At 35.8% G+C, this 24,204-nt stretch overlaps 1 long non-coding RNA gene across 2 annotated transcripts in view; it reads left to right on the forward strand.

The window, feature by feature from the left end:
- The first annotated feature begins 6,495 nt into the window (after window positions 1–6,495).
- LOC134808127 (uncharacterized) overlaps window positions 6,496–24,204 on the forward strand; it is a 191,510-nt gene continuing 173,801 nt past the window's right edge. Inside the window, exons 1-2 of one of the 2 annotated variants that reach the window (XR_010150498.1) lie at window positions 6,496–6,630; window positions 15,772–15,971. This is a non-coding gene — a long non-coding RNA (uncharacterized LOC134808127). The remainder of the gene's footprint in view (window positions 6,631–15,771; window positions 15,972–24,204) is intronic. The other variant, XR_010150497.1, reaches the window with a different exon arrangement.

Consider the following 24,204-nt stretch of genomic DNA (forward strand, 5'->3'; position numbering starts at 1 on the left):
CATTTGACAATTAATGTCATGGATTAGATTAATTATAGACCATTTAAATGATACTGTTTTGAACTTAAGCAAAAACATTTGTTATACTTCAGAGCACTTTAATAGGGTTTTTGAATACCTCATTATAATTTTTCACTGGATTCTTTCAACAACAAAATATTCGAAAAATCTTTAACTTTGTTGACTATCAATGTTTACTTCGTTGACTGTCATTTTTTCCAATCCATTTGATAAACATTAAAATCATAACAAATAATATTATATTTAAAATTTGAATCACTAAGTAATTAATTTATCTTATAAAACTCAAAGAAAATCCAAATGTATCTCTTCCTAATAGATATGCCCATTGAAACATCTTGCAACATCGGTGCAGTTTATGAATGTTTCCAAAACAAAGATTCTCAAGAGGCATAGTAGAATGTTTGCACTGGGGTTTATTTGAGAGAAACACCTGAAATTGCCTTCCAAATAACTTTATAACAAAATGTAATGTTTGTTTCAAAACTTTAACCTTGTATAAAAGTCTAAAGAAGTCTAGTAAGTTATAAGTCCTTGTAAGATCCAAAATGCTAAGAATGTATTGAGTGATAGCTTCAAGTTAAGCAGAATATGTTTCCTATTTTAATTGAAAATCTTGTTTACCTGTCTTTAATTTGCTTATTTTTAGTGGAACTTAAAGTTTGAATTCCAGAGCCTGAATTAATGTTGGTTTCTGTAGTCCTTTAGAAACAGTTACTAAATATATGACAAGTCATTTAAAATATAAGCTAATGTGTCTTTGGCATTTCTCAGAACATTTTAATTACATTTCATTAATTCAGAATAACCACACATTTGAATTTGCCTAAATATGAAAAGGATGAAACCTTAGGTGGTTTTATGGATCATTAAATTCAACATGAAATTATATAGCTGTAGCTCACTAGTTCTTTAAATTTTTACTATTAATATATGCATAGATACTAGGATGCTTAGAGAAATAGCATTGCTAGATCATGTATTAAAAGCAAACTACATTTGTATCAAAGAAAATATAAATCTAAAACATGACTACTGTTATATACCCAGATCATTTTTAATGATTCATCATTGGGAATAATAATCTTTAAAGTATTACATATTAAAGAAGATATCTTTGATTACATTTGCTGCAATAATTACAAAATCACGAAATGTAAAACTTCTGTTACTTTGGGACCTGTCCGTCTAATTTCAAAGTGGGCAAAATATTTGACCCATCTTCATTCCTCCTGCTAGGGGTCAGATATGATGGCTGGAGCTCTAGCAGTATTTTGGACCATGTGCTGATCTCAGGTGAAGATGGATATGAGAATGATACAACAGAGGGGGCTTAGGACACTGATGCTATGAAGCCATCAGACCAGCCCTCAATTGTCTTCCTTCAGGGTCTTTCATTTGTGAGAAAATTAAATTTTTATGTTATTGAAGCCACAATTACTGTCCTATCTGTAGCTAAACTTACTTTTACATGATTCAAACATTTCACATTATTTGGCTTTGATTTATACGTGTTATTTCTGGTTGACAATTCCACCTAACATATGAAAAAGCCTTGATTTTAATTGTCGTATGTTATTCATCTTGATTGTACAGGCAGCAACATTTCCATGACTTTTTCACTTTTGGCAGCCAAACCAATCACTCTTTTTGTTCCCATTATTTGTTTCCTAAATAATGGAAGAGAAATGCTACTAAGACCCAGAATAGGGTCAGGGTGAGAATGGAGAGTATGGGAACAAAGGTATGGATAGTGACTATTCTGAGAGTGAGCAATAATTCAGCAGAAAAATACATCTGGTAGAATTGTTGTGGGTGAGGAAACATATGTCACCTCTCAAGCAGAATGCTAACTTGTGGGTTCCTTTCTCGGCATTGCCTAAAGTCCGTCTGCTGAACCAAGGATGACAGTAAGACAGCAATGGAAGAGAAGGCATTTCCAAAGCCCTGAAGCATCAGATTGGCATCTGTGTTACTAGTTCTACTGTATAATATATATTTGAGTTAAAAGTTACCATATCTTTATTTTAATTTATATGTCTTCGGACACTTACTTTTGTGTTTGCTTTTTGCAAGCATATAAAGTAGAAAACTAATTCTCATTAATTACAGTGTGGGAAAGAGGTAATGCATTGAGACTGGTGCCCAGGACAGAGGTAAGTGTAAGGAGCCCTTCATGGCTCCTAAATTACAGATTATATATTTAATTTACTAAACACTAGAACAGTTTTAGCAGGAATGATAATTTTTTTTAGTTTGTTATCTTGGGAGAAAGTCTCCATCACTATATTTTGTAAGTTAAAAGCTTGTCAAGGATATTCTGTTACAAGGACTCATTTTTATAAGCATTACCCTAAACATAAAGGATGCATAGGGGATTTGGGCGGATAGAAACAATTTTCGCCTTCCCAGAGATTTTAAAAATTTATTCATTTATTCTTTCTTATGCTATATACAGTTTTAAGAAATTATTCCAACAACACGGCTGGAAAATGGCACATGGACAAAGCAAAGCTCTTCCTTGAGATGCTTCACAACGTGTTCAGGGAAGTTATATACAGGGGAAAAATTCTTCTAATTATAATCTGTTTTTCACAGCAGAACTATTATGCAAATCAAAAATCAGAAGAGATTTTAATTGTGCTACTTGTTTACATGGCTGCTGATAGAGCCAGCTCTTTGGTCTAAGACTATATAATTTCCACATGGTGATACAGAGTTAGGAATAAACTACCCAGGTAAGATCAGAAAAGTTTTATCAAAATATGGTATTAGACTTTGAGTTTTGTGGAAAAATAAGCAAGTAGGAAAGACCCAATAGGCTGGGAGGGAAAGCCAAATATTTAAAAGAGAGAGGAAAATTGGTAATCATAGTACTATAGAGGAAAGAAAACATGACATCAAATTTGAGGAGTTTTGGCTTAAAAAGAAAAGCAAAGTAAAATGAAGAGAGAAACAGGGAACATTACTGTCTCTAAAATTGAAAGAAAACAGAAGAGCCATGTGTAGAGATGATTAGGTGATTTGGTTGTAACACACAGGAATTATAGACCCTCATCTGTTATTTCCCGTCTGTAAAGGAATAAGTGAAATAATATGCCGAGAGTGGGGGTGTTTGAGATAGATGTATAGCTTGATATTGCTCTCCATACTTCACTATATCTGCTAATGGTAATAAAAGGAGATGAGCAAGACAGAAATAGTTCTCTGAGCCATATTGATACCTCCATTGAGATTGGAATTTAAGGTACATTTATTGAAACTCCACTGCTCAGATGGTTCTTTTATTTCACTTGGAGACTGCTTTGCTGAAAAGAAGAAATGTACTCAATGGGAATTTTAGAAAGGGTACATGTGGAACTTGACATATTGAAGGAGTTGAGAGAAAAAATATGAGAAATTCAAGTGAAAAATGATGGTGGGAAGGCCCAGAAATAATTTATAAATACCTGAGCATGGGTTGGGGGTGAATTGAGGTGGTATATTAGCCAAGAAAAAGATGAAAGTGGGTATTAAGAGATTTAAGGACTTGATAAAGTAGCAGATCAGGATTATTGGGAATGAAAGCATGAGACAAATAGGGAGATAAGTAGTTGTGGTCAGAATTCAAGTCTATAGATGTTTGCAAAGAAAACACTAATCTGAGGTATTAACAAATTAGAGCTGACATAAAAATCATTGGAGCCTCGAAGTGCAAGGGACTAAAAGACTGAGTTATGTTGAGTTTATATTTAGATAACTTCAGACTTATTCAACACATTTTTTGTTAAAATGTAATAGAAACAATTTTGAGAACTAGGAGGCAATATTGAGAAAAAATTGACACAACATTTTTAAGCACGGGCCTTAGTGATATACTCAGCCACAAAACAAGTAAAATGTTAATGTAATTTTAGTTAGTAAATCTATCAGGGCAAGGACAGTAGAGCAGCCATGAGAATTTCCTCAATATCCAGGGAAAGCATATCTGCAAAGTAAGCATCTGGGAAGAGAACTTAATGAAGTTAAAAATAATAAAACATATGAATATTTGGAGCAAGAACGTTCATGATCATGGCTATAGCAAGTACAAAGCCCAGGGATAGGCATGTTTGGTGTCTTAAAAGAACAGACCAAAAACAGATGAAAACATGGAAAGCTGATCCAGTATTATGGGTTGATAAGAATAACAATAACTTGGACTCAGCCCATGATATTAATAATTTTGTCTGACTCCCACACTAACCACAGTAATAAAAAGGAGGTACGTGATCTGAAAGATACATGACAGTGCAATTGGATGCAGCTCCTTGGTACCATATGCATTCTTCACTGGCATATGTCCAAAATTCTATGTCTTCAGTGATCCATGTCTGTGGAAGAATCCACCAGGTCAGAAGGACCCATAACATTGGCTTTATTGCTTTTTACACACACTTAGAGTAAGCAAGTAGAAGGAAGAACAAGGGGATCGGGCACAACAGCACAAGTTGTCTAGCCCTAAATTTCATATTCTAGAATCTCCATTTCTCGCTACATCATATTTTTTTAACAAAGTTAGTTTTCCATTTCATTTTATCTTTCATCATTGGACCTACTCACAATTTCAGTACAGAAAACACAGCTATTATATTAAATTTTCTAGGACATAGTAAGAGTTTTATTGTAAATATTAAGAAAAACCATTGAAGTGTTGAGAAAAGAGGAGTGAGAATATAATTTGTCATATAAATGAATGGGGTAGAGGAAAGAAAGAAGGCTATGGGAAAACTTATTAGTAAGGTATAATAAAAGCCAATGTATTAGAAGGAGATGCTGGCCTGAGTAATTGCAATAGAATAAGTGAGATGGGATAAGATTTGTATAGTATTGTCTATTTTAAAATGTTTTAAATCAGTGATCCCCCAATCTTTTTGGCACCAGTGTGGGGAGGGATGATTTGGGGATAAAACTGTTCCACCTAGATCATCAGGCATTAATTAGATTCTTATAAGAAGCATGCAATGGAGATCTCTTACATGTGTGGTTTACATTAGGGGTTATGCTCCTTTGAGAATCTAATGCCACTACTAATGTGACAGGAGGCAGAGCTCAAGTGGTAATGATCGCTTGCCCTCTCCTCACCTCCAGCTGTGCTGCCTGGTTCCTAACAGGCCACAGACGAGTATTGGTTCACAGCCTGGGGGTTGGGTACCTCTGTTTTAAATAATAAATTATACATCATATGCTCATGGATAATATATGTGGAGTGTGTGAAAGAGGAGTCAAAGGTGACTCAAGGATTTCTTGTTTGACCCGTTGTGAGTAGTAGTACCATTTGTTAAGATGAAAAACATTGAAAGCAAAATCACATTTTTATGGCAGGGGTAGTATGGGGTTTTGTTTTGGTCACGCTAAGCTTGAGATGCATATTAGACATCTAAGTGAAGATATCAGAATATTTGGGTCTTGAGTTCAGAGGGGATGTCAGGGCTGTAGATGCAAATCTATTAGTCATCATCATATGTGGAGACTGGCTGAGATCACTTAGCAAATGAGCAAATGTAGAAAAAGAAGAAATCCCTGAACAGAGCCAAGACACTTGAGAATAAAGAAGTTAAGATCAACTGTTCAGAGGCCACAATGCAATTGAATAATTGTTGGGGTAGATGTGCTATAGAGATTTTACAAGAAAGAGGAAAGATTAAAGAAAAGGTGAAATTATTTACATTTTTATGTTGAAAAAGGTACAGCTCTTGTTAATCCAAGCTCTGGGCTGTGTGCATGGTAGAAAGTAATTGAGATAAGGAGGATACAGGCATTGAAAATAACAAGTTAGATTGTTGGATGAATCCTCTATATGGACCTGAGATAAACATAAAAGGATGGCAAGAGTAGTAGGAGAGATATAAAAAAAAAGAGAATAAATAAACCATATAATAAAATGAGTAAGAATGAGTGATTAGAGGAATGGTAGATTATGGTAATAGAGAAGCTAGTGATTTATAGGCTATTAGGTATTCAAAAAAGCTCAGTTATTTTTGTTACTGTTTTTGTTTTAATATTTTAACTAGGATAGAAGAACAACAGTCTTGAAGTTGTATAATGTATAAGTAGAAAACCTATCTTACCCTCATATCCTGTGCCGCCAGGTTTCAGGGAGAAAAATTATGTGATAGGACTGCACAAGAATTCCTATCTCAAGAGCACTCAGAAAATAAATTCAGAATACAGGAAATTTTGTTACAGAGTAACTTCTAGAGACACAATGGATCATGAATGCTATGTACCGAGCCATATAGGGGTAACAATCTTGGTGACAAAGGGATGACATGGAGTCCTTATATGCTTCATGTTGCCTTAGATACCAAAAACTAGAACATAATGAAATTAGTATTATTGGTCTCACAGGGAAAAAAGATAATGCCAATGATAGCCTGATCTTATAACAATGAGGCAGGAATCATACGTGTATGGGCCAGATGAGATAGTAAGGATAAGTGGGGAGGAGCCAAGATGGCCGAATAGGAACAGCTCCGGTCTACAGCTCCCAGCATGAGCGACGCAGAAGACGGGTGATTTCTGCATTTCCATCTGAGGTAGCGGGTTCATCTCACTAGGGAGTGCCAGACAGTGGGCGCAGGTCAGTGGGTGAGTGCACCGTGCGCGAGCCGAAGCAGGGCGAGGCATTGCCTCACTTGGGAAGCGCAAGGGGTCAGGGAGTTCCCTTTCTGAGTCAACGAAAGGGGTGACGGACTCACCTGGAAAATCGGGTCACTCCCATTCCGAGGGGCTTAAAAAACGGTGCACCACGAGATTATATCCCGCACCTGGCTCGGAGGGTCCTACGCCCACGGAGTCTCGCTGGTTGCTAGCACAGCAGTCTGAGATCAAACTGCAAGGCGGCAGCGAGGCTGGGGGAGGGGCGCCCGCCATTGCCCAGGCTTGATTAGGTAAACAAAGCAGCCGGGGAGCTCGAACTGGGTGGAGCTCACCACAGCTCAAGGAGGCCTGCCTGCCTCTGTAGGCTCCACCTCTGGGGGCAGGGCACAGACAAACAAAAAGACAGCAGTAACCTCTGCAGACTTAAATGTCCCTGTCTGACAGCTTTGAAGAGAGCAGTGCTTCTCCCAGCACGCAGCTGGAAATCTGAGAACGGGCAGACTGCCTCCTCAAGTGGGTCCCTGACCCCTGACCCCCGAGCAGCCTAACTGGGAGGCACCCCCCAGCAGGGGCACACTGACACCTCACACGGCAGGGTATACAGACCTGCAGCTGAGGGTCCTCTCTGTTAGAAGGAAAACTAACAAACAGAAAGGACATCCACACCAAAAACCCATCTGTACATCACCATCATCAAGGATAAGTGGTCTACCCAATAACAAGCAATAATATGCCAGATACAGTGGCTCATGCCTGTAATCCCAGCACTTTGGGAGGCCAAGGGGGGAGCAGATCACTTGAGGTCAGGAGTTCGAGACCAAACTGACCAACATGGTGAAACCCCATCTCTACTAAAAATACAAAATTTAGCCAGGTTTGGTGGCATGTGCCTGTAATCCTAGCTACTGGGGAGGCTGAGGCACCGGAATGGTTTGAAACCAGGAGGTGGAGGTTGCAGTGAGCCCAGGTGGCGCCACTGCACTCCATCCTGAGAGACAGAGCCAGATTCCGTCTGAAAAAAAAAAGACAAGTAATAATATAGGTTTCCCCTCACCAAATACATTGGTTTTAAGTATTCGCATTGTGGAATAATTAATCTGTCCAGCTAAAGCAAAGATTCTTATACCCTTTATATAGTCCATTGTGAATATTGTTGAGTCCATGGGAAGAGTGCTTCTAAGTAAGGATGAGGAGCTCTGTGAGGCCCCCTTCTATCTTGCCTTAGGCAGTGTTGAGCTAGGCAGACATTGAGTATTGGAGACCTTTCTTCAATGCTACCATGGATAGTGTTAAGAACAAAGGAAGCGTCGAGAAGGATGACGTCAATAATTGAGGTGGAGGTAAATATAATCCAACTCATAAAGGACATAAGTGTCTGACAAGAGATAAATTGTAACAATAAAAAGGGCAATAAGACAATGGTAATTTCATTAGTTGGAATTAACAACAAAATCACAAAGTTTTATTCATGAGGCTAAAACACAAAAAGCGTTTTTTGAGAGACCATGGTGACAGAAGAACACGGCATTACTTCATTTTCCCCTAAGGGAAGTGGAAGACAAGCAGTCCCCATATAAAGTATATAACAAAGGAGAGCCATCACTTGTTAATGTGAAAAGAGTAGAGAGCAATCTCTGAAGAGGGTAAATTAACAAGAAAATAATTGAAGTAGAAATTTCAGAGGTTTTTGGTCAACAGGATTGAGAAAGAGCTCATAATGTTGGATTAATGTATTGGAAAACATTTACAAAATATAGAAGTAAGGTTACAGATTAAAATAATACATCATAAAATAAAATTATGTCCTTAAATTTAATGATTAAACCTTCCAACTTAATATTATTGTTCCAAAAATGCATTCTTAATTAGGTCATTGAATATCCTCATAATTGGTGCCTTTGTTCCTGAAATTAATGCCTTTAAAGCATTATTAATTGAAAGAGCTAATATGTAGTACTTATTATGGGAAGTTCTATTTCAGCAAAATCTGGAAACAGGTTAGCATATGGGCTTCTCTCTGTGTGTGTATATATATATTATTTATATATGCTATACATAATTTACACACGTGTGTATGTTAATACTATTAACTAGTGATTTATCTGATATTTATTGAAGTATATACGTTATGTGCACATAGAAGGCTGAATAAAGCTAAGATTTCCTCAAGAAGTTCAATATAGACATTAAGGATTTACAAATAGATAAATACACAACTTATATTAAACCACTTGAGACAGCTATGTACAAAGTGTTTAAAAACATGGCTCAATAGATAGGCAGGTGCAAAAATGTGTATATATTACAAATATGTGTACGTACATAGAACTTCATTTGTAGTCTTATTTTGACAATGAATGGTGTTTATTTTTTGTTTAATCAACATGTATTTATGGCCACATTTAACAACCCTCCCTCTCCTCTTAATAAATATTTGTAGTGTTGGCTACATCTCCATCTGTTCTTCTTTCCAGTAAAGTTATCTCATTTTTCATTTGCATGCTTTGCGTGGGCATTAGTCCATGTCTCCATATTATAGATGTGGACTTTTGACCCAGAGTATAGAGTAATCACCAGTCTCAGTAGCTGATTCATGGATGTTTACATAAACAAATGCAATCTTCAATATGACGAATCTGCCAGACCTTTTGAAGAGGACGTTTTATTTTCATGAAGTTACTGGCCTCTAGAGCAGATGTGACTCTTAGGCTAGTATGACTGTAGCTTCTAACAGCTTTATTTCTCTATACATAATGCTCTTTTCCTTGAATCTGTTACTGTTGATTATTCACCTGGAAAATTCCTACTGATACTCCAAGACCATCACTCTCTTTGTTCTTAAAAGAGTTAGCTAATTAAGGAATTCTTTCTAAGAATTCCTTAGGTGTAGCCATTTTATTTCATGGTCGATACTTCTATTGGCTTGGGCTTTGCCTCCATTATAATATAAATAAGAAATAATTATCTTATTGACACACTTTTATTATAATATTGATTTTATAAATGAAATATTGAAATAAGGGATGAATTGTGATCCAGATGACATTCTGATTAAATGGTTTGAAGACCACACTGTCTTGCCTTTGGTTAGATGCATATCACTAAGAATACAAAGAGAGAATATTAAAATAAAACATTATGCTTACTACATTAAATATTTCTATGAACCAAATATGAAATATAAGCAGCATAGTGAGCATAGTGGACATGAACAGTCTACTGGTTCTTAGTTTTATAAAAGGCAGAGACAGACTGGAAAGTATGCTTTTTGCTTTCCAAATAAAATGATGAACTGGCATCAAGCTTTCTGTCGAGGTGAGACTGCCCATTTGTGATAAAAAGTTTTGAAATAGGTTGCTGTTCATATTTGCCTGGGCTATAGTTTATTGGCAGCTGTATGCCTACGGAGAGGAAAGGAGCACACAGTACCTCCTGAGGACAGTTTGAGTCAAGTTTCCATTAGGCATATGGATGATGGACATATCTGAAATGTCCCCAATGTTTGGGGGTCAGGCTTCCCCAGCAACCAATACATAACTTGATTCTGTTTAGCTTTTTTTTTTTTTTTTTTTTGAGACAGAGTCTTGCTCTGTGGCCAGGCTGGAGTGCCGTGGCACCATCTCGGCTCACTGCAACCACCGACTCCCGGGTTCAAGTGATTCTCCTGCCTCAGCCTCCCGAGTAGCTGAAATTACGGGGACGCACCACCATGCCTAGCTAATTTTTGTATTTTTAGTAGAGATGGGGCTTCACCATGTTGGCCAGGATGGTCTTGATCTCCTGACCTAGTGATCCACCTGCTTCAGCCTCCCAAAGTACTGGGATTACAGGCGTGAGCCACCACACCTGGCCCATAACTTGATTCTGGATTACAGACTTTAGAAAAAAAGCATGAAGCCAATAAATAGAAAAGAGAGACCAAAAAGTAAAAGAGGAAAAATTAAAGATAAAAATATTGTCCTTAAAATGATCTTGCCGAGCAAATTTTCAAATATGAAAAAATGAACATAAAACTAATCAATGCTAAAAAAGCATTGATTGAAAATTAACTCCTTTAAATGAAAGAAAAATAATGAAAGCATCTAAAACACTTAAAAATAATATGTGTAATGCTCCAGAGACATAAATGAGGAAATTATATTCATAATAAAATAAATTAGCAAAAAAACCCTGGTAGACATTACATACAAAAGACAAACATAAAAAAATAGAAATCTTGGAGATAAAAAGTAGTATTGAAATTTAAACTCTAGGATGGACATGGTCAAATACATTGCTAAACATAAGTATATATACCTTAAAAAAGTACAACTGAATTATACTTGAGAGAGCTTAGAAATAAAAATATAGCCACTGAAATTAAAAATTCTAGGTTTAATGTAGTCAAATAATAAATAATTTAGAATATTGTGTTGAGAAATTCACCCATATTACAATATAAACAGATTAAAAAGATTAACAAAAATATTTTTAAAAACTAAGAAACTTGAAGAATAATTTGAAAAAACAACATAGGCCAATGAGATATTTTAAAGGGGGAAAATAGCTGGGATACTGAGGGAAACATACATAAATGTAATAGGTGACACTTTTCCAAAACTAAAGGTAGACATAAATTATCAGATTTAACATTAATTCCAAGGAGCAAGAAAGAAAAATAAAACAATTTTTTGGACGGACGCAGTGGTTCACGCCTGTAATCTCAGCAATTTGGGAGGCCAAGGCAGGTGGATCACCTGAGGTCGGCAGTTTGAGACCAGCCTAACCAACATGGAGAAACCTCGTCTCTGCTAAAACTACAAAATTAGTCGGGTGTGGTGACACATGCCTGTAATCCCAGCTACTCAGGAGGCTGAAGCAGGAGAGTCACTTGAACCCAGGAGGTGGAGGTTGCAGTGAACCGAGATTGCACGATTGCACTCCAGCCCGGGCAACAAGAGTGAAACTTCGTCTCAAATAATAATAATAATAAAATAATAATAATAAAGTAAAATAAATATTTTTTAGAAAACAAATAAAAAGTACTCGACACATCAAGGACAATAATATAAAAGCTTTAAAAGCTACCAAAGAGAAAACATAGGTAACCCACAAGGAAACAATGATCTGACAGGCTGCGTATGTCTCATGAGTATCCACAGATGATTAAAAAAAAATGATTTAAACAACTGAGAAAAATGAAAAGCTGACCGAGAATTACATGCACAGTTAAAATATAATAAAACTGATGAATGACATGGAGAATCCATGAAGCAGGGAAGGGCAAAAAAGGGTGCCAGGGTGTAATAGAGAAGATGGTCAGAGTCTTCAAACAGCAGAGCCAGAGAAGGCTTCACATTTAAATCGCTTGATTCACAATAGGCTTTATTGACAATATGCTTCTTATTGCAACCACAGATAATAGATTACATTGGAGAATTATGATCAAAGTGGTGAAAAAATAAAAATTCAGGCTAAGATTGTGAATACTTATTCTAGGATCACTTATCCCATCTAAAACTAATCCTACCTCTTGTTTATGATGGTCAATTTAAAAGACAGAAGAACCTTGTGAGAATAATGTTTTCTAGAATGTACATTTTCATGAGAGGGCTATCTTAAAATTTTCAAAGAAACTAAATAATAAATTTAAAATCAAAACAAATGAGGGATTGATAGTGAGAATATCTAAGACCATTAAATGGAAGGAAAGAGTTTGAACTAATCTGTGTTAGTGTCTGAGACTCTAAATGTTACAACATTGTATATGTACCAATGAAACAAGTTCAAAAATGTCAACAATAAATATTAAAAATATAGAAAAGTGAGGGAAATCATTAAAGAAGATAATTCATACACTCATTTGAGAGGATCTCAGTTAGAAATACTTAAATTTTTTATTACAACCTGAAAGCTAATTTTGTATACATATATTTAATATAATAACAAATACAATATCTCAATTAATTTATGGAAGAAATATTTATTGAGGGTCTATTTGTTCTCTAAAACTATTTTATTTTTCAGGCATTTGGAGATAAAATATACAAGTCAACAAAAAGTATTTTCTTACAGGTTCTGTTTCCAAACAAATTGGATAGGGAAATAGACAATCAGCAAAATAATTAAGTAAATATATTGTAGGTTAGATCACAATGAATGCTATGTAAAGATACTAAAATAGAAAATAGATATAGAGAGGACCATGGATGGGAGAATAGAATTTAGATTAAATGGTCAGAAAAGTCTGCACGAGAAGGTGACAAAAAATTATGATGTGAAGAATGACATGATGCCATGAAGCTGTCCCCCTTTATTTTTACCATTCCAGCTTTATGTTCCATAAAATTCCACAATCCATTTTACGCTTGTGTCACAGTCACTTTTTTAGAATATGCTAATTTCTTTTTCACTTTAGTACTCCTACCTAAAATGCCTTTCTTTAAAATTTGATAATATTATATTATCAGCTACATATAATTTTACATTTTGCCATGTGATTTTTTTATTAGAATTTAGGAAATATAGCTAATTATTTTAAGTGCTGTTAAAATCCTACCTATGTTTAAGACTCAATTAAAAGCCACTTCTATTCTGAATCCTTCATGTGTTCCTCTCAGAAGGAATTAATTCTGTGGGGCTTATATTATTGCTAATTATTTATCTGCTGGTTTTCCACATTAGATTGGAAAATGTATCCCTTAGTTATCTTCATGTCTAGCAGAGTACAGTCAGTCCTCTACATCCTCAGGTTTTGCATCTGTGGATTCAAGTACAATCAAAATCTGCAGATGAAGAATTCACAGAGATGGAAGGCCACTGGGGAACTTGAGCATTTCTGGATTTTAGTATTTGTGGGGGTCCTAAAACAAATCCCCTGAGGATACTGAGGGAAACCTGCATATTAAAGGCTCCTATTACTAGTAAAGTTCTGCCCTTGATAGGACAGAAAAAACAGGGAGAGGTAGCAATTACTAAAATCCTAAGAAGACAGCTATATGGAGAGGGTCCTTGGATGTTGCTAAGTGATGTTAAACACATGCAGCAAATCTACAGAGACCTGGCTTTGTGAGGCAGCAGGGGCAATAAATACATGACTTCCCTCAATTTCCCTCCTATTTCTCCCTGGTGCTTTTGACATATTTTAGGACAATCAAAAGCAGTAGGAAAGAGTCTTGATGCAGTCCATTGGAATCAGTTTCCCTGGGTGCAAAGTAAGGTTGACAAACATCAAGAATAGATCTAGAAAGAGAGATACATACGCAACACACACACACATACACACACACACACACACACATGCACACAGATATATATATATTATATATATATATATATATTTGAGTACTTTATATAAAACCATGAAAGTACTCAAAATTCATGAGCTCAAATAATATTCTTGGAGTATTGTTTGGATGTTTAGAGGAAAATACTATGTAACGCCATGCAATTTGATTATAGATCCCCTATCAACATTATGGCTTTTAGTGAGAGGTATAATTTTTCATTATCATACATTTCACATCTCATACAATAATCCTCACTTATCTGCAGGGGATACATTCCAAGGCCCCCAGTGAATGCCTAAAACCAGAGTAGATAGTATCAATCTCTATATATACTGTATCTTTTCCTGTAAATCCATACTTTTTATAAAGTTTAATGTATAAGTTAAGTACATAAGAGATTAGCAATCATAAATAATAGTAAAATAGAACAATCATAACAATATACTGTAATAAAAGTTACATGAGTGTAGTCTCCCTACTTCTCTCTTTCTCTCTCAAAATACTGCAACAGTTTTGGACAACAGTAGACCGCAGGTAAATGAAACCTGGGAAAGCCAAACTATGGATAGAAGGGGGCTGCTGTAATTGAAAGGTTCTTCTCAACAATTTTACTAAAGTCTGGTGATAATACTTTTGCTCAAAGTTTACTGTTAAAGGATAACAATTAAAAATAAAATGTAGGCCAGGTGCAGTGGCTCATGCCTGTAATCCCAGCACTTTGGGAGGCCAAGGAGGGCAGATTACAAGGTCAGGAGATCGAGACCACCTTGGCCAACATGGTGAAACCGCGTCTCTACTAAAAATACAAAAAAATTAGCTGGGTGTGGTGCTGTGCACCTGTAATCCCAGCTACTTGGGAGGCTGAGGCAGGAGAATTGCTTGAACTCAGTAGGTGGAGATTTCAGTGAGCCAAGACCATGCCATTGCACTCCAGTGTGGGCAACAGAGCAAGACTCTGTCTCAAAAAAAAAAAATCTAAATGTACATATCCAGAGTCACCCATAAAATTACTGTTTCGGTGTTATTAGCATTCTTTTCAGACTAGAGTTGAATCAAAAACAATCTACCTCAAATTATAATAAGATCTACATTTCAGATTTCTTCATATTCTTCAAAATATAGCAATATTCCCTCTTATTTTCTCTTGCAATCTTTAGTCAGTCCTTTAAAATAATATTTGTAATTTATAAATATTGTTTATACCAGTTATGCTATATTTCAGAGATGGATTTTTAAAACAGATCCCTCAGATATTTAAAAACAAACCTCAAGATGCTTTTGACAATAGTAGCAGTGATATCTATAATTTGTTGAGCATTTATAAGCCAAACTAAGGGCTAAATGTTGTTATTCACAATTTACAGACGTAGGTACAGAGATGTAGCCATATTCATTAATTTGTCCAAAGTGGCAATGCTAATGAGTGCCTAGAGAGGTATGATGAGTAGTGACTAAGTGTACAGGGTCCAGATGGACTAGGTTTGTATCCTGGTGTTGACACTTGCAAGATGTATTTACTTGTACAAGTTATTTGACTTCTCTGTGTTTCAGTTTTCTCATTTGTAATATGGTGATAGTAAAGACTCTTCGAAATTTATGAGGATTAAATTGTACAAATGTGTAAAATTTGAGTATGGCAGATTGTATTTTCCAGAACTGGACATAGCAATATTTTTGGTCCTATAGACTCATGCAGAACCTTGACACTCCACAATCTAGAGGAAGAGTCCACTTTCCCATTACTTGAAATTGAGCGGATCTTTGTGACTTTTTCAGCAAACAAAATGCAGCAGAAGTGATGCTGCTTGGCTTCTCAAACTCAATTATAAATGGCGATAAAGCTTCCATCTGTTTCCTTTAGGATACTCAAACTTGAAACCAACCTACCTTATCGTGAGGAAGCCCGGTTCAAATGGAGAGGCCAATGTAGGTGTACAACAGACAGTCCCCCCTGAAAGGCCCAGCTTGCACACAACATCACTGCCAGACGAATGAGAAGGGCCTTATGATGATTCCAGCATCAAACATTTGACTTGGCCAGCTTTTGCTGAACTGCATGTTGTAAGTAAGATAAGTGCTTTTGTTGTTAAGCAGAAATGTCTTGGGATGATTTATAAGACAATAAGAGATCAGTGGAATAGCTTTTTAAAATTTTTTATTTTTTCTATTTTTTGAGCAGAGTCTCACTCTATCATTCAGACTGGTATGCAGTGACATGACCATGGCTCACTGCAGCCTTTACCTCCCAGGCACAAGCAATACTACCACTTCAGCCTCCCATGTAGCTACGACCACAGTCATATGCCACCATGCCCATTTTTTATAATTTTTTTTGTAGAGATGAAGGCTCATTATGTTGCCCAGGCTGGTCTTAAACCCCTGGGCTCAAGCAATCCTCTCACCTCAGCCTCCCAAAGTGCTGGGTTTACATGTGTGAGCCATGTCACCCAGCTGGAACAGCTTTTGATGACTGAATTCAAGGTGCTGGAGCAACAAACAATAAAAAATAATATGTGGGAGTGGCTTTTGGACACAGTGATGGGAAAACATTGGGCAAATCTTAAGAAAACTGCTAATAAGAGGCCAGAGAGGCCAGAGAGGCCATAAAGAATTCTTAGATTATGCCAATAGTCCTCAAGAAATCTACTAATGAGGAAGTAAAGAAAAATGAGGAAAATGTTATTGGAATCTGACTGAATCGCTTCTCAGCCTTTTGGCTAAGATCAAGTGTAGGAATCTGACTGAAAGCACGCATTTGTTATGTAGTGGCTGAAAATTCAGGCGCACTGTTGCTTGTAGTGATGTGAAAATAGATAATTTACCAAATGTACTGAATTTTCTAGTTCAGCAGATTTCCAGGCAGACTACGGAAAGTTCCACCTGTCTTTCTCATACTTATGATAAAATGTGAGAGGAGGGGAGATAAACTTAACAAAGAAATTGTTCATTTTTCAAGTAAAGTGCAGAGAAAATATGAAGAACACAGGATGTGTTGTGTTAGAAACATCATTCCTGTCCTCTCCATGTTGCTTACATTAAGAGAGATTCAGAAGAAAACTTCAAGGTGGTAGTATAAGACCTTTTGATAAGATCTCAGAAAACTCTAAGATGATTCTTCCATCATTCATTTAGAAAAAAAGCTTTTAAAGCATATTAAGTGGGCCTTTAATTCTTCTTTGCTAAACAATGAAGGTGTAAGAATTGTAAGCACATTGTCTCTCAACAGCCTTTCAGAAAGCCCATGAGAAAGAAAGGCTTTTTCAAGGGGATTTGTGGGTATGAATTTTGTCTAATGGTGTGAAAACCAATAACATTGATAGGAAACTCACAAAATTTTGAGAAAATGATATTGGTAGAAATACCACCAACTTGTACTGAAAAGGATTGAGAAGGAACAAATTATTATTATTATTTTTTTATAAAAAGTTTTTTGATCTGTAAACTACTCTGAGTGAATACTGATTGAAAAACTGCTAGGCATCTGAGATAGGCAATGTCCTATGGAAAAGAAATGGTGATACAAAGAGTGGAACCAAAGATTATGATAATTTATTTTCCCATAATACGATTGAGTCCTAATAGAGGAGGCAAAACCTTGTGCCAGTTTGATTTCATATTTGCAATGTGCCTTCTGTTATTACCCTTTATGAAAGCCTGTCCCACCATTGTGTGTTGGTGATATTGTTTGAATTTATGTACCTGCCAAATTTCATGTTGAATTGTAATCCCCAGTGTTGGAGGTGAAGCCTGGTGGGAGGTATATGAGTCATGGCAGCAGGTCCCTTGTGGCTTGGTGCTGTCCTCACAGTAGTGAGTGAGTTCTTGTGAGATCCAGTTGTTTAAAAGTGTGTGGCATCTCCCTCCTCACTCTCTCTTGCTTCTGCTTTCACCACGTGCATGCAAGCTCCTGCTTTGCTTTTTGCCATGAGTAGAAGCTCCCTGAGGTCTCTGCAGAAGCTGAGCAGATACTGGTGCCATGCTTCCTGTAGAGCTTGTAGAACAGTGAGCCAATTAAACCTCTTGTCTTATAAGTTACTCAGTCTCAGATATTTCTTTATAGCAATGCAAGAATGGCCTAATACATTTGGGTAGGGTGTTCTGGGCAGAACATTTGTCCCTTCAGTTCACAGCTCTTCAAATCAAAGCAATACATGAAGAAACGCACCAAAGCCCCTCTTCCACAAGTGGATGTTATCTAAATAAAGAGATCCTGGATCTGGAGTTTTTGCCTAATGCCTTCATGAAAGGAGGCTTTGTGAGGGGTTAAGGGAGGTGGACAAATGTATTTTGCATGTTACAGGAATGTGGCATAGGACTGGCAGATTGTATTTCCCAAAAGAAGATATGGCAGTATTTTTGGGCCATATGTTCTTCCAGAAACTTGTCACTCCTCCATCAACAGGAGAATTCTATTTCCTCTTCACTTCAAATTGGGCAGCCTTTGTGAATGCCTTGAGCAATAGATTGTCTCAAGAGTGATGCTGCCTGACTTTTGAAGCCAGGTGAAAAAAGCTGCTGTGGCTTCTTCCTGAATCTCTCATTTGGGATGCTTGTCCTTGGAATACAACCTATAGGTCTTGAAAAAGCCCATGCCATGAGTAGGTCTTTATTACAATAGTCCCAGATGACAGTCAGCATTTACCTCCAGGTATATAAGCGAGCAAACCTTCAGATGATTCTGGCCTCCAGACTTTGAGCTACACCAGATGACACTGCATAGAACACAGACAAACTGCTCCTGCTGGGTACTGCCCAGATCACAGATTGGGGAACAAAAGAAATGTTGTTTTAAGTCAATAAGTTTTGAGGTTGTTTATTAGGTTGTAATAGATAACTGGAACAATTTGCATATTGTAAGAACTCAATAAATGTTAGGTGTTATTATTAAGAGGTAGAAGCAGTGTTTTTTTTTCCAGTGCTGCCAGACTTCAAAAAATGTAATTTTAATTTATATTATATAATAATATCACTTATTTTACTGTTGCAAACAAATTGCATTTGTTAAGTTCCAATATGCTCAGTTAATATGTAAAGATAAACTACAATATCAGTTCAGATGCTAGTTTATCCTAAAGAGGAGAGGGGAGTGGCAGAAGTTAAACTATAAATAATAGCAGATTTATATGGTTAGGCTTTGTGTCTGCACCCAAATCTCATCTTGAATTGTAATCCCCATAATCTCCATGTTTCAAGGGAGAGACTACGTGGAGGTAATTGAATCAACGCAGTGGTTTCCCCTATGCTGTTGTGATATTGAGTTCTCACAAGATCTGATGGTTTTATAAGGGGCTCTTCCCTCTTTGCATAGCACTCACTCCATCCTGCCGCCTTGTGAAGTTGCCTGCTTCACTTTCCGCCATGATTATAAGTTTCCTGTGGCCTCCCCAGCCATGAGGAAGTGTGAGTCTCTTTTCTTTATAAATTACCCAGTCTTGGGTAGTATCTTTACAGCAGTGTGAGAACAGGCTAATACACAGGTTAAAGAGAAAAAAAATAGTACACAGATTACCATATTCTGTAGTAATCAATTTCAACAACAAAATGAAATAGAAACAGAGGGTAAATATGAAACTGGTAGTAAGGAGATAGCAAATAGAATATGGGATTCATCAGTGCAGGGACTCTAAACTTCATTGTTCAATTTGGCATCCCTAAAATCAAGCACAATGCCTCACACATAATAGGCACTCAGTAAATATGTAATCAATCAGTGGGTTTCAGGGTAAAACAAGTGAGCAAAATGCTCAACCCCTAAATGAAGAAAGTTTTTGCTGAAAGGGAATTTGGAATTCATTTCATTTGAACCTCTCACTTTGTAAAGAACAATGAAGTGCATAGGAATATGGTGACTTACCTAAGTTCAGGCCTTGTTTCATTTATTGTGTTCAGAAACGTGTTTAGAGGAAATGTCTCAACTCTCAGCCTACTTGTTAGTATTTATCTTCAAGCTTCCTTCAAACTTCAACAGTCTATGACTCTCAGTTCTATTACCTGTATTGCATTTTTTTCCTGCCTTCTTCTTATCATTAGTTTAAGAGAAAATAGTTGCAATTTGCTTTCTCAACAAAATCATTTGATAAGTTTTGAAGTTTCAAATGTATTGTGCTATGCTGCAATTACTTGGGGTAAATTTTAGCAATCAGCATAAGACCCCTTCTGTGATAAGCCTTTTACTATTTTCTCCTGCTTCCATAATTTTCTCAATTCTAGTCTCCCTTCCACATTTTACAATTGTTTGCACATTCTATAGACCTGTGATGCCCAAATGCTCCTGGGAACCCACATTTCTGATTACTTTTCTGCTGCATGAAAAAAAGCTCCTGTGCTTTCTGGTGAAATGTTGAATTGATTTTTCATTCTGCTTGGTATGAATAAAGCACAGTCATTCCCTTCTGGTCATTAGTGATATTTGTCCACTCTCTGCTAGACTCTCCCTTTGTGGTTTCTCTTGTCTTCAAATACAAATTCCTTTTTATCTAATTTAGAAAATTTTCGAGGATTAGTTGAGGATTATAGTATTTAAAATGTTTTGTTCTTTAGGCTTTAGTTGAGTTACATATAAACAATTTGCAAAATTTAAAGAGCTTCTTTTTTAAAAAGCAAGGCACTGTTTTAAGATTTTAAAGTTTTTTTTTTTTTTTTTTACCAATTAATGCTTTATATGAATATCGTATTACTTTACAGCCTGTGACAATGAAATAAATGACAGATTTTCCCAAGTATTTGTTCATGAAACTAAATACTTTGGTTGCTTCTTCACTTTTCCCCTTCCCAGATCAATACCTCTTTTTCCCTTCTCATTTTGAGTAATGATAGACTATCTATCACATGTTCCCTAGTGAATGCTAGATGAGTTTACTGCCCTGCTTTGAGGTAAATGACTTGTCATTTCCTGATTACTCTTCTCATTGTCTTACATTTCAAGCTTTGATTCACTCATTCTTCTTTGTGTGTGTGTGTGTGTGTGTGCATTTTTTTTTTTTTTTTTTTTTTTTTGCTGCCTTTTCTCCTTTGACCCAGGATGTAGTTGAAAACATTGGCAGAACTAGAATTTTCACTGAGTAGGATGATTTCACAGAAGGAATCTACTCCTGAAGGGCCACGTTACAGCAGTGCCTTTGAAATGGAGATACACAGAAACAATGTTATCTTTTAACACATTTGGCTATTTGTGGATATATTCAACCAATAATATTGAGTGCCTACTATATGCCAGGAACTGGTGTAAGCATAAGGTATATGGAAATTCTTTCCTGTCACAAGAAGGGACACATTCTTTCAGGGAGACAGATGGATATAATGGACCTTATAGGTGTTATGATGGGGAAATGCAGCAAAGGAGCCTTGGGGTGGTGGGGGTTAGAAATATCTAGAAGGAGGGATTTTCATTACTTCACTAATGAAGGAAGGATAGAAATTAGCACACAATTGGAGAGTAGAGAAGTACTATATACCCAGAAATTATCAGGAGTCTGGAAGTAAACAAAAGCAAGTTCAGTATTGTTAATGAGTTAGTGAGGTCTTGTCAACTATGATTTCATCCTGAGAAAAATGGATGCTGAAGTCAGACTCGCTATTCAGGATAGATGTAAAACAGAAGCGTTTTTGATCTATAAGCATTAATTCAAAGCACCATGTAAGAGGACATCAATTCAGAAGAATAAGTTAAATGAATTGACGAAAAGGCCCAATATGGAAGCCATGCAACCAAAAACCAATGTTCTATAAACCGCAGTTTATTTGGTATAGGAGACATATTGCAGAGACTCAAAAAGTGAATGGGAAGTAAGCAATAGACAGTGTGTCTAGGCAAACCTTTCTAGAAACTTAGCTGTTAAGGGCAATACAAACTTAAAATTTAATGTAGATGAAGAGAGAAATATGGTGAATACACATATGAAAACACATGTACACACACTTACATACTTACACACACAAAGTCTATGAATACTGAGGATAGAAGGTGTTCATTGATTTCGTATGTGTGTGTGTAAGTATGTAAGTGTGTTGTGTGTACATGCTTTCATAAAAGGTATTTGATAGAAGGTAGTTAGAAAATAAACAAGAATGGGAAGAAACACTGTCAAAAAGAAAACTTATGGGAGAATTTCAGTAATTGATATGCAATAGTAAAAAGGTCTAAATAAATATACCATTTATTCATCGTAGGTAATACACCTGGAATCTGCTAGCCCTTTTCACTTGCTATTTCCTCCTCTGCTCTTTTTCTTTCTCCTTTTCTCTCCCTCTTTTTCTCTCTATTCTTTATTACGATGATTAGAAATAAAAGACAGTAGAAAGCCTTTGACATTTATTTTCTCCAAAAATTCATGGAAAACAAGTCTTATTATCACAAACGAAAAGAAAAATAATGTGGAATTTACTACCAAAACATGTTTCTTCTTACTGTCTTCAAGAACACTGGGGAGTTGAAATGTCCTAGACAAGCCATCTTCCTCCTTTTGAAAAGAAGAATCAATTTAAAAGACTGTTTGAAATGTATTACCTTCTGAGGAAAAGGTTTTGTGGTGGGAGGTAATGTGTTTATTTTTGTTTCTATGGATGAGTGGTGATTTTTCAGTTTATTTTTAATTGTGGACATACTTTCTGTATACATAGAGTTGCTGAAACGTACAGCTTTTATTTTCATAAGTATTAGATTGAAGCACCTGAATTCAATTTACTAGTATTTCACAAATTATGTTCAGAGGACCAGAAGTTCCACTGAATATTAATAAATGTTAGTTACCTAAAAACTGAGATTTCTTAGTTGCATTTATCTTGGAAATGGTGGATCAAAAGAAATACTCCTTTTACTGTAAATATCTAAGAAACCTTAAGATGCCAGTGTTTACAGTTGTTTTCTACAACTCTATTTGAGGTTAATGTTTACAAAAATTATTTTACCTTACAAATTCTTATCTACAGATCATAATCATGAGATTAGTGTCTCATTGAATTCATATCAACAGAGAAATATACCAACAATTACTTATATGTCAAATAAAATTTACGTTAATAATTCAAATTAGCATTTGCTTATATTTGGTCAGTGTGAAAATAAGTGTAAAATTATCTCTTAAGGTAAAATTGATATAGATAACTAACTCAGTGTTTCTCTGCATGTCTTTTGTCTTTTTGATCATGCATATAACAATTTAACTGCTCTACATTCTAAGTAATAAGTTTTTTCTAGTTACATTTTAGAAATCTTTAGTCGTTTTTACCAAAAGTTTCTCACTATTTGAGACCTAAAGAATTTAATTTTTCCCTTTGTCTCTGGTAGGTTAATTGTCTGATTAATTGTACATGGATTATCAGTTCCCTTTTACTGCATTTTCACCTTCTGCTTGGTGGAAATTTCTCCTCAAATTTTCAGATCCTCTCCCAAAAACTTCACTGCCATTCTGGCCCAGCATATCAAAACATTTGTAGAAAGTTGTAACATAGAAGTAGTAGCAATTATTATAGAAGAGGAGAACCCATTGCTGTTCCCCTTCTCCCAGGAGATGATTTAATTACCTGCTGAGAATATCTAAGAAACCTACTTCCTCTCCTTTTACATCTGTTCATCTATGTTTCATCCTCATGCTCATATTTCTCCATTTTTCATACCCTTCTCCTCATCTCTACCTGTTGAAAACATGCTTTCATTAAAGTTACGCTTCAAATGAGACTTCTAGGAGGTATACCCTATTATGCCAAAGTAGGATTGATCAATTTCATCTTTTAAAAATATGCTTTGCATCTCTTTTCTATCTTCTTAACTACATTTTCTGTTTTTTTGACAATAAGAAACCTGTCTTTTTTTTTCCCTCTATATTTCCATCTCTGCTCTTTGTCTAACATGCATGGGAATTCAGTAAATGCTTCTTGACCTGAATTGATTTTACTCAATAAACTTTTTATTCCTGGTTTTCCATTAGAAGATATGGTTTTCTTCTTAAGTATTGGTATTTCTGATTTTAAGATCTTTTTCTAATTGTTTTTTTCTTTCATAAGAGATTTTGAGTTTTTATTTTCAACATGACAACTGAAAGAAAAGAATAGTTTTCATAAATACTTTTCATTAACAAATGATTGCCAAGTGCTTTTCAAGTATAAAGTGCTATAATGCATGTTGTGAAACAATAATCAGTATAATTGAAGTAGGACACAATTACCTAGTGCAATGAAAAATAAAATGACATTAGGATTTAAGATACCACCTCCTTCAATCTCCACAAACACTTTTTCTCTAAATACCACAAGCATAGTAAATAATTTTATACACTCTAAATAACACATTCCCACA

The sequence above is a fragment of the Pan troglodytes genome, chromosome 14, assembly GCF_028858775.2.
Source record: "Pan troglodytes isolate AG18354 chromosome 14, NHGRI_mPanTro3-v2.0_pri, whole genome shotgun sequence".
Taxonomy (NCBI): domain Eukaryota; kingdom Metazoa; phylum Chordata; class Mammalia; order Primates; family Hominidae; genus Pan; species Pan troglodytes.